Source organism: Zootoca vivipara, chromosome 2 (assembly GCF_965207765.1).
Source record: "Zootoca vivipara chromosome 2, rZooViv2.hap1.1, whole genome shotgun sequence".
Taxonomy (NCBI): domain Eukaryota; kingdom Metazoa; phylum Chordata; class Lepidosauria; order Squamata; family Lacertidae; genus Zootoca; species Zootoca vivipara.
In genome coordinates, this window is record NC_142584.1 from 20,222,869 (window position 1) to 20,236,526 (window position 13,658).

The window sequence follows — 13,658 nt, forward strand, 5'->3', positions numbered from 1 at the left end:
AACCCCATAGTCGCCTTTGACTGGACTTAACCGTCCGGGGGTCCTTAACCTTTACCTTTACCCCCGCAGGAACACAACCCTCCTCCCGCTTGCTTCACTTTTCTTTGCACCACACCATGTAAACCGCTTTGAGATTTTTTTTCCTTTAAAGTATAAAGCAGTATAGAAATTGTCATCATGATAATCAGTGCTTTTTATTTCAGCCAGAACTCTCTGGAACTCCGTCCCAGCAATCCTCTCTGGTGGGCACCATGGCCATTCTAAGAGAACGAGAAAGGTGTTCATGGTGAGTTCCTGCACCTCTTTTTCTAGAAAAATGGCACTACCGGTAGTAACAGCAGCAGCAGCAGCAATATTAATAATCATAATAATAAATAAAATGATATTGATAGTAATAATTAAAAATTAAAAATGATGATAATAATAATAATATAACCAAGAGAATAATAATGATAGTAAAAATAATAATTAAAGAATGATGATCAGTTGTTTTTTTCTGGGGGGGACACAGAAGTACACATACCCCTAAACGTTTTGTGAATCTTTGTACAGTACTTTTGTCCATTTCCTGTATTTATTTTCCCCATTTGAACTATAAAATGGTGATTTACTTGAGTCAAAATTAGAGTTCCCCTAAACATTTTAAGGAAAAAAAGCACTGATGATAATGATGATGATGATGATAATGATAATGATAATAATAATACCAACCACCTTGCTTTCTACCCCCCATCAAATGCCCCTCTCTCCTTCCTCCCCCCCTTATGGCTGAAGCACTTCTGCAGAAGCACGACCTTCCTCCTCCTTGCTTAACTTTTCTCCGCCGTCTTTCTGAGGCGCGTGTGTGAGAGAGTGGGGGTGGGTGGGAAGGACGGGGATGAGGGAAGAAGAGAGCTCCCCCCCCTTTCCCTTTCCCCCCTTCCTTCCTTCCCTCCCTCTCCTCTTCCCCCCTCCCTCCCTCCTTACCCACAATGCTCTGCGAGGACGTTGACAAGTGGATCCAAGATGGCGTAGAAAAGCAATGACAGGTAAGCCGGGACTTCCCCGTTCCCTCTCGGGGAGGGCGAAGGGCGAGGAGGGGGGCGTGGGCCGGCCCGGGTCGGCCGAGGGGCTCGGCGGGGCCCCGGGGCTCGGGGCGGAGTTGGTTGGGGCCGGGGCTGGAGCCAGGAGGCCGGAGGCCGAGCGGGGCCGGCGGGAGAGAGAGAGAGGGCCCTGGGGGTGCGGAGGGGCCTGCGGGAGCCGAGCAGCTTCGGGGCTGTTTCCCCCTCGGGGGTCCCAGTTGCCTCAGTGCGGGGATGAGGGGCGAGCCGAGGGGCGGGTTCGAGCCCCGGCTCCTCCGGGGGAAGCGGGACCTTGGAGCAGAGGAAACCAGACCCACACACCGATGGGTGGGGTGCGTGTTTGCGGGCGGGCGGGCGCGTGTTTTCGCGGATCTTTTTCTTTTCTAAGCAGCTAAAAGGGGGGCATTTCAGGCCGGCGAACGTGGAAGCTTTCAAAGGGCGGGGGTAGTTTTTTAAAATTAAAAAAAATCAAAACACACACACAAAAACACACAACACACGCAACTCTCAAGGTTCACGGAGACCCTCAACTAGACGGGCCAAGAAAAAGCGGTTCATATGCGCTGTATACACGCGATATAATAACCTCTTGGCGCCAGGTGGCGCTGCCGAGCGACGTTTTCCTCCGCCCGTTTTCCCTGTTTAAATGGACGGCGCTCTAAAGTGAAGCGCTTCTTCGTGGGGGTGGGGTGGGGTGTCTGGATCCAGCCCGGTTCTTTGTGGAACTGAGCAGGGAAGACAAGGACTCCAGGATTTGAACGGGAGGCTTCCCCTCCTATCGACACTCCCCCCCACCCTCTCCGCCCCTCCATGATCGAAGTTGGGAATAAATACTAGATTAAAAGAAAGAAAGAAAAGAACACGAGAGGTTGAAGGGGTTGCTGTGCTTTTCCGAGATGGTTGGGACGGGCAATGGTGAAATCGGAGATGGGTGGCAGGAAATCGGTTCTTTTGTAAGCAGGCAAAATGTTGGTGCTTGGAAAAGTAATGGCGTGGCAAGTCAGCGAAGGCCCTGTTTAGATCAGTGGCGTGGGGAGTAAGGGAAAGTTGTGACCCTTTCCTAACTGAAAATGTCGATGGAAGCAAGTGAGATTTTCAAATGGAAAAAAATGTCTAAGTCACAGAGGCTTGCTTTTTGTGGTGGTTCAAATACTATTAATTTTTAGCATTTAGCAAGTCCCCTTTGCAACTAGACTTGCTTGCACAAAAGTTGATGGCCAGTATTAGTTGTACTTGGAGTAGGCCCATTGAAATCAAGGGAGTTTTAAGTAAATTAAGTCAGTTATTTTAAAGAGTCTGCTCTGAGTATGATGAACATAGGATGTTGCCCCCGAGAACTAAGCTTTGTGAAATACAATGTTAAAAAACAACCTTGATTGTAACTTCCTGGGTTGGGATAGTTTATGGAAAGGAATTTTCTTTCCAGTGGAAGCTATATTTTGGGCTCAAGGCCTGCCAGGATTTACTACATAGTTTAGCCACCAGAAATAACAGAATGCTGTTCAGGCTTGGAACTCAAAACAACTTCACAGTTATATGTGACTGAAATTAAGGATATGTTGGTGAAATAGTTTAAGCAAGGAGGGAATATGCTTGTGAGTGTAGTGCAAACTGGAAAAAAGGCTTTTTGAGTAATTTGACTGAAGCCACACCTGAGGAACAAATAAGAATTACTATTTCAATACAGTATTAAAAGTAACTTTGACTGAATATTAGAGTGATATCATTTGCAGGGTCAAATATGCTGTGATCACAAATGCTGTGAATGAGGCTCTCCACTTTATAAAGGGTGCAATTCAGCACACACTTTCAAAGAAGTAAGTCCTGTTGAATTCAGTGATCTTCTGAGTAGAAAGGCATAGAATTTGAATGTCCATGTAGTTTGTGGAAATAAACCTTTTAATTGGAGGAGAAGCCCAAAACCATAGCAGTTATTTTGTGTATATTTTATTCTACAATTATTTAGTAAAAGCACAGCTTATTTAATTCATAAAATTTATTCGCTGCATGACTGTTAAGAAACAAACCTCAAAGCAGTTTACAAATTTTGAGACTTAGTTGTGTAGCAGCTGGCTTTTATTGTAAGATACATACAAGCAACATTTTCTCTCTCCAGGTTCGAGAATCTTGTATTGTAAATGGCAAACAAAATTTCTAGTGGATAAATGATTTTTAAAAAAAGTTAAGCACTTTTAGAGCTGAAATATAGCAAAGACTGAAAAAATATTGTAACTTTTTATATTGTATTTGCTTAGATAGCTAATTAGTTCTTTTTAGAAAACCTATGTCAGCAAACAACAGTTTCCAGACTTAAAGCTAAGGAGCCTACTAATGGAATTCCTTTGATGTCTTTGAGTCACGTGATGGTCCCACCCGTAGTTGATTCTGCCGTTATGCCATAATGCCTTCATGGTTGTTGCTGATACACTGTTGCTGATCTTCCTTGTAATCCTCCCACTTTTGAGAATTATTGTACTACGGCTAACTTAAGTATAATGAAATCTATGGGCTGAAGGACTTTAATCTTAGCAGAGCTGGTTATGTAAGCAACGCCTTATTTGCAGTGAACTTTTTCATGTGGATCTAGTTTAGGTTTATAGAAAATATTCACAGTGCACCAAATGCATAGTGGTGAACGAGTGAGGAAGTTGGTGGCTTGTTGTAACATTTATATGCTACCGTGTTTCTCACAAAATAAGACGTGCCTATAAAATAAGCCATGGCACGATTTTCTGGAGGCAATAAAATATAAGACATATCCCAAAAATAAGACGTACTGGTGGGAGCAGGTCTGCATGGCGCTTCTGCAGCGCGTGCCTTGCCGAGCCCCGACTGGTCGGGACTCAGCGCGCTGTGCGCTGCTGTCTCTCCCGAGTCCCGCTAGGTCGGGACTTGGCGCGGCGCGCGCTGCTGTCTTTGCCAGGTCCCGCTCAGTCGGGGCTCAGCACAGCGCGCACGCGCTGCTGTCCTTGCCGGCTCCCACTGAGTCGGGACTTGGCGCGGCGCGCGCTGCTGTCTTTGCCGGGTCCCGCTCAGTTAGGGCTTGGCGCAGCGTGCGCTGCTGTCCTTGCCGGCTCCCGCTCAGTCTGGGCTCGGCACAGTGCACGCCGCACAGAGCCCCGACCCAGCAAAACTCTCTGAAAGCTTAATACCGGTAAAAAATAAAAAAAGCTTAACAAAAAAAATAAGACATCCCCTGAAAATAAGCCGTGGTGTGTTTTTTGGAGGAAAAATAAATATAAGACGGTGTCTTGTTTTGTGAGAAACACGGTACTTTCCCACCACTCACCGCCCCCCAAAGTGGCTTGCAGTTGATAATTGATAGCATACAAAAAATTCTGGTGACAGCCCCCACAATCATCCATGCATTTGCTAGATCAGCCTTCACCAATCCCATTAGCTCCACCTAGCACCATGCCCACCTGTGTTATGGGTATAGTGGTGCTGATCTCCCTTGTGAATTCATTGAGATAATGTCTGTGAAGAGTGCTTCATAAATGCTAAATATTATTAATTTATTATTTTTTTCCAGTGTAAGAAAGTACCCCATCTGTTCCATATATATAGGACCATCAGGCAGATCTCCCTTTGGCTGCTTTGTAGCAACAGAGTAGATTCCTGAATGCAGCTCAAGAAAGAATGAACGAAAAGGAAAAGAACTCAAAAGAATAGATGCAGGCCTCAAACTGGTGTTTGGTAGGATCCTTTTTTAAGTTGGCAGAGTAAAAACTATAAATTTCCCCAAGTATTTCAATCTGTAAACTTCCATGGGGAGAATAACCAGATACTGTACTTTTTTTCCTGAAGGAAGAATCCCTTGAGAGTAAGGTACCTAAGGCTGCAATATACTAAACAGGGAGTAAAGCTATAATACGAAACTTACTTCATTGAAATCAGTGGCACTTGAATCTGAGTAGGTATTCATAGCATTGTGCTGTAAGCCTCATTGAACACAATGGTACTTACTTCTGAGTAAACAGATATAGGGTTGCACTGTAAGGAAATAATCTTTGTAGGAAGATAATATCTTATCTCATTACTCTGATGAAGATTTCTAATCAAACTCCTTTGGGCAGATGGTGGTTTTGACTCTGCTGCAATACAATTTTTCTACCAAGCACCAATTTGAGGCTTGTATGTCATTTTTTGACTATAGTTCAAGACAACTCTTTATTTACACACACTATTCTATAACTTAATATATAGCATAATGGGTGGAACTAATTTTTGAACTAAGTATTACAGAATCAGAGAGTTGGAAGTGGCCTCAAAGTTCATCTAGTCCAACCCGCTGTTGATGCAGGGAACCTATCCCTGATAAAGGTTTTTAAACAGAGGCTGGATGTCTATCTAATGATGAAGAAGCCATCATCTTCTGAGGCAGTCTGTTCTGTTGTCAAACAGCTAGCAGCATCAGGAAGTTCTAATGCTTAGTACAAATAATTTTGTATGTGTCATTTGAACCCATTTGTTTGGGGCCTACCCCTCTCAGATGTTGATGTTCACCAGAAGTGTTATCTTCACTTTTATAAACACAACGCAAAATATTGTACAGGTGCTCCAATTTAGAGTTTATGTTTAACCTTCGCTACACATTCACCTTTTAGGTTGCAAGTGACTATTTGTATATCACAATCATAGGCTAGTTGGTGCACTGCTCAGTGACAAATATTATGTGTTGCAGAGGTTTTATTTGGACCTTCTGTTAATAATCATGTGAATCACACTCACTCTATTTCATTCATGCAATTTTTAAAACCACTTAATATAATAAAAAATATTTAACTGCTTTAAAGGTAAAGGTACCCCTGACCGTCAGGTCCAGTCGTGACCGACTCTGGAGTTGTGCACTCATCTCGCTCTATAGGCCGAGGGAGCCGGCGTTTGTCCTCAGACAGCTTCCGGGTCATGTGGCCAGCATGACTAAGCCACTTCTGGCGAACCGGAGCAGCGCACGGAAATGCTGTTTACCTTCCTGCTGGAGCGGTACCTGTTTATCTACTTGCACTTTGACGTGCTTTCAAACTGCTAGGTGGGCAGGAGCTGGGACCGAGCAACGGGAGCTCACCCCGTCACGGGGATTCGAACCGCCAACCTTCTGATCGGCAAGCCCTAGGCCACAGGCATCCCCAAACTGCGGCCCTCCAGATGTTTTGGCCTGCAACTCCCATGATCCCTAGCCAACAGGACCAGTGGTCGGGGAAGATGGGAATTGCAGTCCAAAACATCTGGAGGGCCGAAGTTTGGGGATGCCTGCCCTAGGCTCTGTGGTTCTTCCAAACTAGCAATTTGAAAGCATGCCAGTGCAAGTAGATAAATAGGTACCTCTGCTGTGGGAAGGTAAACAGCATTTCCGTGTGCTCTGCTCTGCTTTCCGTCATGGTATTCCGTTGTACCAGAAGCATTTTAGTCATGCTTGTCACATGACCTGGAAAGCTGACTGTGGACAAACGCCAGCTCCCTTGGTCTGGAGATGAGCTCCATACCCATAGTCACTTTTGACTGGACTTAACTGTACAGGGGTCCTTTACCTTTACCTATTCTGCTGGTCAGGGAATAACTAGCAGGGACTTCTCAGGAGGTCATAAAGATTGACTAGGGGCGGTATTCTACTAAGTATCTTGGTCCAAAGTTGTTTATGGTTAGATGGCTCAGTATCTAGAGCCATCTCTGTATGGATCCTATTCATATTGTCTTGTTTGCAGTGATTTATAAGCCTCCATGGAAGCCTTTTTTGGCTTGACAGTGGAATGAAAAAATCTTAAGTGGTGTGATGTACCTGCCTTTGCTATACCTGCCTATGCTAGGTATAGTGCCTATACTTTACTGCCATGGCTGCATGTTTCATGGTAGTTACACCCTCCACCACATGCTAGTAGAAACACAGTCCCTATCTTCATGCCAGAAAAGGTAGGTGTATAGTTGCACCTCCATTGCATTTTCTCTTTCAGCAGCTAGGAAAGGAGGGAGAAAATGCACAGCTAGTCAAAATCAGTGTTGCACTCTTAGAAAGCTCTTTGAGCAATAAAGTAAACTGGTATTCACAATTTACTTAGGCTCTACATTTGATTCCGGAGCATGGTTTGGCCTTTTAACTGCTCATCCACATAGGTACTCCTGTTCATTCAGATTGTGCTAAACCATAACTTTGTGTAATGTTTGAATATGGCTGATGGCGTAGATTCCACTAACCTGGTACACTAGCAGAAGCCAGTGCAAGAACGCCTGTTAGGGCAACAGGATTTCCCATCTCTCCTCACCCTGTGTACCCCTGTGCCTTCCTCAAATTTAGTTTGGAGGGTCAGTAGAACTCCTAGAACAGCATGCTGAGAAAGGAGACGGGGATTGTTCCATTGAGCAAGCAGAAATGCTTGCATTTAGAAAAGGATCACCTTAGTGCGATGTTTAATTCTTCCCAACGTGTGGTGAACTTGACTGGCCAAGTCTTGTCTTGATTTTTTTTTAAAAATGCTTTAAATAGCTTGCGATGTTATCTCAGAAAGGGTAGAAGTATTTTGGGCATTAATCTTTAGTTTTTAATTTTTTAAACAAATGTTACTGGTTCTTGCATCTGATCTTTTTTTAAAAAAATGCAGCATCTCAAACAGAGTTGAAATAGACATGCTACTGCTTTACATTGAGCTTCGCATTGAGCTCAGTTATATTTGTATTCCAAACTATTTATACTATTCATATCTAGGAATTAAACAGGTTCAGCATCTCAAAGTGGATGGCGATAAAGTCACATCCTAATATACTCTGACACTTCTTTGCTATTCTGGAAATGTGATAATGAAAGCACCCTGCATTTTCATTTGAGCCATTGCGGCCACTTCAGGGATTCCATACACGAAACACATGGTGTTCATAGCTTTTCCTCCCTCTGCCCTATTTTTCCCCCTTCATGACACATTGCTCACTCACCTTTCACAGTGTATCTTGCTGGTGATAGACACAAAACAAGGCCTTGTTTCACCCATTGGTAATTCCAGCTGTTACTGCTGTCTTAAACCTTTAAACAAAAAAACCAAGTTCCATTGATTTCAGTGATATTTGGGCTCAACTCAAATGTGCATTTTAAAATGCATTAAACTCAGAAATCATCTCTTGCTCCAGTAAATATATATTATAACCATTAACAAGTTATGCCACTTTTGCTTTAAATGACACTAAGACGTTCTGCAGCTAGTAAGGAAGAAGACTCGGATGAAGTTCCACAGTTTATGTTCCTAATGTGCACCACTGCGATTTCCTGCACTATCTCTGTCTGTTGTCCAATGCCTATGTACACCAACATTGGAAGAGAGGCTCAAAAGTTCATGGGAAATCCTTTAGGTGGCACGAGTAAGAATGCTTTTAATGACAGCTTATGTAGCCCATGCCAAGCAGATATCCGGTATCTACTGGTAGGGACTAGTTCATATTTTGAGGGTGGGAAGAAGGCAAGTTGTGCACACTCTATACAATTGCTCAAAGTTGACAGATAAATGAAGATGACACATGCTCTCTCTGTTTTCGTGTGTGTGAGAAAGTAAGTGCCACAGAAATATGCATACCCTTTCATCATGCCTACACAGACAGACATATCAGCATGTTTCAGATATATTAGCATGTTTCAGTATGTGTGTACTTGCAGTATTTGAAGTTAGCAGTGGGGCATTTAAATAAAAAAGCTGCCCACATTTCTGCTAATTCATTAGAAATTCACCTTGTCTGTTACCCTCATCGGGAAGGTGGACTTGTAAAAGGACTTGCTGATATGAAGATTCACACAATTGAGTATTATTATTACAGTATTACATTTATATAGGCATGGATGCTCAGAACTACAAGTGGAAGGAACTTTGTGGAAGATGCCACTGATCACTTTTGTCCTTTCCCAGCAGCCACTGCACTGCATTCCATGCTATTCAAAGGGGGCTACCGACCCTCTGGATAATTTATTCAAGGAGTGCAGGGAGCTGAAAATTTATTTTGCAAGCTCTCTTCTACTCAAGATTCTTGGAATCCAAAATCATAAACTTTTTTACTTAAAAATAATCAAAGCACTTCAAAACAAAAACAAAAACAAGAAAACAGCGTGTAAAAACAAACCGTGCAGGAGAAGCTTTAGTGAATCAGAGGGTTGTATGCAAAGCTGTACACAAACAAGCAGAATGGTCTTCAGTGCATACAGGTGGACTTCATCCTCCCTGCAGCTCCTGTGCATGCCATCAGAATCTGCTCCCAGTGGTGGAGCATGTTTCCATGGAGCCTGGGGCGGGGCACAGAGGGTGAAGGAGCCAGTTGTACATGGCCAGTCCTTGCTGTTAGAATGTTCGCCACAACAGCTCTGTACCCTTCTCATGCGCCCTCCCCAAGTGGCTTTGCAAGGAGTGTTTCCATGGCGGGGCGCAGAGGGCGAACAAAGCCTGCTGCTCCAGATTGCCGCTTCGGTGGTGAGGGCTTGCCTAGCGCAGCGGGCTCCGTTCACCCTCTGTGCCCCGCCATGGAAACACTCCTTGCAAAGCTGCTTGGGGAGGGCGTGTGAGAAGCGCACAACAACTATGCGCCCTTTGATCCCAGCCTCACATTTGCAAGACTGAGGCCCTTCTCATGCTCCTCTCCCTGAGTGCCTTTTCCCAGCCTCACAAAGCCACGCAGGGCTGACTTGGAGGGCAGTGTGAGCAGCACGCGCCCAGCCCCAAATTTGCCCTGGGCAATTGCCCCGGCTGCACCCCCCTCCATGCTACACCCCTGTCTGCTTCAGAGGGTTTGGGAACTCTTCAGACCAAATTTGGGGCTGTAGTGGGGAGGAGAAGAAAGTGAAGTCCCATTGCATGAGCAGAAGTCTGCTCATGCAACGATTTATTGACTTTCTGCTATGGAATCTTTATTTTTTCCTAGAGAATGTTACATAAGAGTATAAGAAGAGTTTGCTGGGTTAGGCCAGTGGTCCATCTAGTCCAGGATCCTGTTCTCATAGTCTCTAACTAGATACCTATGAGAAGCATGCAAGCAAGACCCGAACACAAAAGCGCTCCTCGTTGCAGCAACTAGTCTTGAGAACCACACTGTCTGTAACTGTGGAAGGCAGAAGAACATAGACACCCAGGCTAGAAGGCATTGATATTCTTATCCTCCATGAATTTTTCCAATCCTTTTTTAAAAGCCATTCAAGTAGGTGGCCATCCCAGCCTCCTGTGGGAGTGAATCCCATAGTTTAGCTTGCTTCTGCCAGTGGGAGATCTATAAGCAGAACTCCATTCATGGGAATCTCTGGATATAAATCAATGTATTTAGAATTGTAAAGTCAGAGTAAGTTCGAGATCAAGGGAGCAGTAACGGTTACAGGCAGGGGGTAGGTTGTTAATCTGTCAGTCTCGCTACCTGCAAAAGGAATAGACGTTGCTGTGTTAAAACTGAAGTCCTTTGCTGAGTCGTAAAATAGGTCTGTCTTTTAAAGTGATCTAAGTTAGCTTTGCAAGGCCTACTGTGATTTTTTTTTATGATACAGTCTCCAGAAATACATCTGGTATTGAGAACAGACTGAATTAGCTGAATGTTGTGTAATCTTTGGGTTTGCAATGCCTGGGGACTATGTCTCGTGATCTTGCCTGTTTATAAAGGGACGATACTTCCAAGAGATTTAGTGGGTAAACAGTGAAAGGATAAGGGAAGCAGGATAGTTGATCTGCATGCTTGTATATGTTCAAATTGCCAGAAGTATTAAGCAAAGTTCATATTCTCTAATTTGGAGGAACGTGCTACAGATTTCTAGTAATATGGGTAGTATTCAACTACGGTAAGTTTTTCTTAGAGTAGACCTGTTGAAATTAATGGTTCTAACTTAGTCATGTTCATTAATTTCATTTAGCCTACTCTGAGCAGGACTTGTGTAGCCTGCATGGGAGCAAAAGATACAAACAAGATATGGTAGTTATCCACATATTGTTGACAAACTTTCTTTTTTGGAGATTTGCTTGGGCCTGCTACTGGTGTCAAATTAAACTAGTCTTCTTCAGCTCTCTGTTTGAGTGGTGATTCTGGATCACAGCTAGAGTTGTCCTCTGTATCGCTTGCTCTTGCTCTCATTTTGAAAATATGTCTATCCATATTACTATACTACACAACATTGAAATGTTTAAATCTTTCTTTGATTGTCCTTTAATCTTCCTGCCACACTTTCCATCCTCTTCAGCCACACCAATGTGGTGTGTCACACTCTTTGAGAACCCCTATATTAAAATAAAACTGGTTGCTGAAGAAGATAAGTATATTTGTTTTTGCAATTATTAGCTACTATCTTAACTGAATATAGAAATGTTTGTTCATTGGAAAATTACTTCTCCATTGAACTGTTAGTTCAGCAATACAAGAGATTATGAAGATTTCAGAGATAATGGACAGTTATACTGTACCTCTATTCCTACCCAGCATCAGAGGAAACATACTGCAGTGCATTTTCAGGTGGCATCTGGGTCTACAACAAAATATTAGAGGGATGTGCTGAATTCCTTTCCAATTCCTAGTGCACACTGATGTATAGGTAGGTGGGGGAAGTAAACAGGAAGCTTTGGTAAAGTAACAGATAGGTGTTGCTAGGTTTGCACTTGTGTTGTGTCACTGCTAAATTTGTCGGACAAAGCCCTGCTAGTTGGAGTGTGTAATATACCTTCACTAAATACAGAAGAAGCAGAGTTTTAATTTGGAAACTTTTCAAATTGGCTTCCTATAGAATGGGCATAATGTAGAAGTAAATTTGTTAAAGTTTATGCAAACCAGACTAGCTGTGTGCAGTATGCCGCCGTTTAAGAACGACCGTTTTGGGAGTAAAAGTCTAGCTCTGTGCTAGATGCTATATTTGCTTCATACTGTATTGTAAAAATTCAGACGTGTAATGCTATCATGGAGGTATGTTCCTTTGGTGCAAAACTCAATTTCAAATCTCCAACCAGATTTTCCCCAATATTCTACAGCATTTTGAAGAACTATCCAGATGACCATGTTTAGGTTTAAACACATGAAACTGGAAAAGTGTTCTGATGATTCAGTGGGGTTCGTTTAGATGCAGTGGTGTCCAAACTTTTTCCAGGGCCAGATTTGATGAAGTGAAGGGCTGTAAGGGCTGACCAAAGTTGTTTACCTAGGATTTTACCCTAAGGTTGTTGAGCTTTTTTAAGGATTGAAGTAGTTGAGGTTTTTTTTTTAAAGGATTTTACCTCAGGAAATGAACTGCCACAGGCGCCAGATTAACCCAACCGGTGGGCTGGATTAGGCCCCCCCAAATGGACTTTGGACATGCCTGGTAGAGGTAGTTGATAAAATCTGACATACTAAATAGGTATTCTCTATCTCACTGATATACAGTAGAAAGAAACCTCAGAAGAAAGCAGTTTATATAAGTTACAGTTACAGGTAATTTCATAAGTACTACCCAGATGAATCAGTAGTGTTAATATGTTGATAGAGACTTGTGTTTTGTATGTGTTCTGATAGGGCAATGGCTTTCAAAGTGTAGTCTAGGGCAGCGTTTCTCAACCGCTGTTCCGCGGCACACTAGTGTGCCGCGAGACGCTGGCTGGTGTGCGGGGACGTGCGGCGGCGAGAAGGGCGATTTTGCAGCTGCAAACTCCACCTCCCTGGGCATCCTATTTCTTCGCCCCTTCTAGTTTCCACAGACCAATCAGCTTTCATTATTTCCATTTTCCCCATTCCTCACGTGACAGGATCATCCCAGAATCCTTTAGCCAAGATGGCAGCCCCCAGCTAATAGTGCCGCACGTGTGTCTCTTTTTTGGAAAATCGAGCGGGCTTCAAGTAGCTACTTTTAAAATATTCAATCTCCATCATTCAAAAGGTAGTTTGTTGCTAATTCACGGAGGCATGAAGACCAAATCGTCCTCTCACAAGTCTGAGAACACGCACAGGGTAAGATACAGGATGGCGGGGTCGGGTGGGGTGGATCAGAAACCCGGATCTTTTAAGAACTCGGCAGCGCTGACCCACCGGAAAGCAATATTTGGCAAGTGTTTCTTATAGTCATAATTATAATATACGGCGGCACAGAGTTAATTTTTTTAACTTTTTAAATGGTGGTGTGCCTCGTGATTTTTTTCACGGAACAAGTGTGCCGTGGCCCAAAAAAGGTTGAGAAACACTGGTCTAGGGAGGTCTGAAATCCCTTGGAAGCTTATCAGGGGAAAAGTAATGAAGGTCAGTACTCCCAGAGACACAACTTGCTCAGCAATACTATGCAGCTGTAGGGGCATACTGTATTCTGTGTTCACGCAGGACAGAAGCAAGGACCAGCAGGCCTGGTATGTACGTAACTTATATAAACTGCTTTCTTCTGAGGTTTCTTTCTACTGTATATCAGTGAGATAGAGAATGAACACCACACACTATGACATGCCTCAAAATCCTCTAATAATAGGGATTCTGTCAGAGGGCCTGATATGGCTACTCTAGAGTAACGACTCCAGCATGGTCTTTTAAGGCTTTTATTGAGTGCTGATTATTTACAGTGTTCAGAGCGGTAAAAATGCATCCTTAAGGTGAGGTGTCAGAACCTCCGAATGGCGATTGGCGCGTTTTCTTCCAGCACCAAAGCTTTGG

At 43.5% G+C, this 13,658-nt stretch overlaps 1 protein-coding gene across 4 annotated transcripts in view; it reads left to right on the forward strand.

The window, feature by feature from the left end:
- Nucleotides 1-978: 978 nt before the first annotated feature.
- HELZ (helicase with zinc finger) overlaps nt 979-13,658 on the forward strand; it is a 107,494-nt gene continuing 94,814 nt past the window's right edge. For 2 of the 4 annotated variants that reach the window (XM_035104007.3, XM_088662983.1), the window contains exon 1: nt 979-1,028. The gene's annotated coding sequence lies outside the window, so the exon portion shown is untranslated. Of the gene's footprint in view, nt 1,029-2,791; nt 2,879-13,658 lie in introns of those variants that run through there. The other 2 variants (XM_035104008.3, XM_060271978.2) reach the window with 1 other exon arrangement.